General features: G+C 34.8%; 1 pseudogene; it reads left to right on the top strand.

Moving 5' to 3' along the window:
• Positions 1-503: 503 nt before the first annotated feature.
• LOC126700571 (phenylacetaldehyde oxime monooxygenase CYP71AN24-like) lies at positions 504-2,212 on the top strand (annotated as a pseudogene).
• The last annotated feature ends 1,106 nt before the right edge of the window (positions 2,213-3,318 follow it).

Here is a 3,318-nt window from a genome sequence, read left to right as displayed (position 1 = left end):
CTGTTTGGACGACAGGTTTTTGGACGACTGAGGGGGTAGTGTCGTCCCGAATTTGGACATCCTTGTCACCACTTGTTTTAGCCTTTTCTTTATTTTCCTTCATGGTAGCCATTCCTATGACGAAAAAAAACAAAATTTAATATATATAAATATATATATATATATATATATTAAAAATAAAAAAATAAAAAATAAAAAAAGAAAGAAAGAAAGAAAGAAAGAGAAAAAGGATGGACAACACTTACTAAGTAGAATTGTCTCAAAAATAGAAAAACATTTATAGGAATCATTTACTAATTAAGTAGAGAATTGCACGTCACCAGCCAAATAATCCAATTTAAGTTTATTGTCTTAAATAGAAGTTGAGAATGGAAAGCTTACTTGTTTAAAAATGAGGTAAAATTAACTTTAAGCAGATAAGCGAATAAAATTTTATATAACTAGAGAGCTGGGCTGTTATTTGCATTTGAAAAACAGTTGTTGTCTACCATTGTTGAGAGGAAATGGCTCTTCTACCATTGTTACAACAATCATGGCTGGAGTTACACAAAACTCCTTTTCATGTCCTCTTATTTTTTTGTCTTACTCCTCTCTTTTGTTTACATTTTCAAGCATTTTAGAAGTGGCAAACCAAAATATCCTCCATCCCTACCAAAGCTGTCAATTATTGGTAACCTTCACCAACTAGGCACACTCCCACACCGTTCCCTTGATGCCCTATCTAAGAAGTATGGCCTATAATGTTCTTAGACTTGGTCTGTGCTCAAACAGTTGTGGTGTCATCTGCAGATATGGCCGAAGAAATCATTAAGACAAATGATATTATTTTCTCAAACCGGCAGGAAACCACGGCTGCCAATTTCTTATATTATGGATCCATAGATGTAGCATTCTCACAATATGGCGAGTAATGGAGACAAGCTAAGAAAATTTGTGTCCTCAAACTTTTGAGCCTCAAAAGAGTGCAATCTTTCCAATATGTAAGGGAAAAAGAAGTTGAAGTATCAATCAAAAAGATACGTGACTCATGCTTAAAAGGGGCTTCTATCAACCTAAGTGAGATAATAATTGCAACCTTGAAATATATAGTCACTCGATGTTTATTTGGACAAAAATTTGAAGACAATAGTAAGAGCAAGATTGGAGGGCTCCCAAGAAGGGTGATGGTGCTGCTTGCAGCATTCAGTTTGGGAGATTTTTTCCCTTCTTTGAGATGGATTGATGTTCTTACAAGATTTATACCAAGTTTAAAATCTAGTTTTGGAGAAATAGATGCTTTTCTTGATCAAGTGGTTCAACAACATATGATAATGAAAGTTGACGATGGTCTGCCTAATAAGAATGATTTTGTGGATAGTCTGCTCGAACTTCGAAAGAGTGGCAAGCTTGACTTTGAGCTCACTCATAAAAATCTCAAAGCACTCCTACAGGTCTCTCTCTCTCTCTTTATATATATATATATATATATATATGTATGTATATATATGTATATATATAATATGAGACACATGCTCACACACTATCTAAAGCACAAACAAAGAGAAACACAAGCAAATGCTCGAACACACATTGAAGTCTTATTTTTGTCAAAAATATTTCAGGACATGTTTGTTGGTGGAATTGATTCTACTTCAATAGCTTTGGAATGGGTAATGCAGAGCTCATAAGAAGTCCTAGTATAATGAAGAGAGCACAGGAAGAGATAAGAAGAGTAGTGGGTACAAAGTCACATATAGAAGTTGAAGATATTAATCAGATGAATTACTTGAAATGTATCCTCAAAGAAAACATGAGACTGCATCCACCACTTCCTCTGTTACCTTGAGAAACATCAGCATGTGTGAAATTCAGAGGTTATGATATTCCACCCAAAACAAGAGTGTTGATCAATGTATTCACAATCCAAAGAGACCCTAAAATATGGGATAGGCCAGAAGAGTTCGTCCCAGATAGATTCCAAGACAATCGAGTTGATTTCAAAGGCTTAGACTTCGAATTAATCCCATTTTGAGGTGGGAGAAGGGGGTGCCCAGGAATGTCATTTGGTGTTGCTATTGCAGAATATGTTATTGCCAACCTTTTATGCTGGTTTGATTGGAAGTTGCCTAGTGCTAATGCACAAGGTAAAGACTTGGACATGACTGAAGTTAATGCAATCACTATGTTTAAGAAAATTCCTCTCAAACTTGTTGCAATACCTTACTCTCCTTGATCAGTTGATTAAGAGATTCTCAGTTATGCTAATAAAGTAATTTTTCTTCATTTGCTTGTTTGGTTTTCAAATATGCACTTGCTTCTTATACACTTGTTGAAATCAATGTAAGGGAACTTCTACCTTAATAATAACAGAAACTTCCATGTTTTGAAAACTCTTTCATGCTATTTGATATTTTACCCTTTAGTTTGTACTTATAAATTAAGCACATTGATATTTGACCCAATGATTTTCACAAATTTGTTTTGCCATTTAACACCAATTTTCTAACATTTTTGTTACTTAATAGGTTTTTGGAACTATAAAGGAAACTGGCATTTTGAGTCTCTTAGCCTCTAGTTTACTGTAGAAACTCGAGCCTAAGAGACTCAAGTTCCATGTGTTGCAATGTTGACATGGAATTTTATTCCACATAGAACTCAAGTCTTAGAGGCTCGAGTTCCTTAGAACAACCTCAAGTTTATAAAACTTGAGTTTCTAATGGCAAAATTATTGTCGGGTAAATATCCTCATTGAGTTTAACTTGCTTTGATTCTGGTACTACATTTTATGGCGCCCATCTTTGTTAAAATGTAATTTGCAATTGGCAAGTGGTTATCTAAGTATTAAAGAAGAAGCAATTGCCAAACTAGATGTCAACAATCATTGAAGAATCAGGTGGCAGCAAAATGATGTTGAAGTAGCATGCATGTTGACAACTCACTGGCCAGGAGTCATTCGAGGACAAATGAAGCAAATTTCAATAGTATTCTTGAAGCTTGTAACCATCCTAACACACCTGAGGAAATTTATCTGACATACATATACGATAAAGACACCTACTACTACTGTATTGGTCCATGGTTAATTTCTGCTCAAAGCTTCTCGTCTTAATGTATATTCCTTTCTAATTATCTTTCCCATTATTGGCAATAAGGATGCCTTCATATCCTCAAATATGAGTCTGTATCAATCATTCATTACTCCCTCCCTTTCTTCCCTTCAGTTTTGGTCAGTACATGTACATCCCTATGGGGGTATGTATAGAATCCTTATAATGTAAATCAAAACAGAACTTGAATGCTCCTAACATTGCTTAACGCTAAAACAAAAGAGCTAAGCAT

Source organism: Quercus robur, chromosome 9, assembly GCF_932294415.1.
Source record: "Quercus robur chromosome 9, dhQueRobu3.1, whole genome shotgun sequence".
Taxonomy (NCBI): Eukaryota; Viridiplantae; Streptophyta; class Magnoliopsida; order Fagales; family Fagaceae; genus Quercus; species Quercus robur.
Note: the sequence above shows the minus strand (reverse complement) of the source record. Positions and strands in the feature narration are given on the sequence as shown.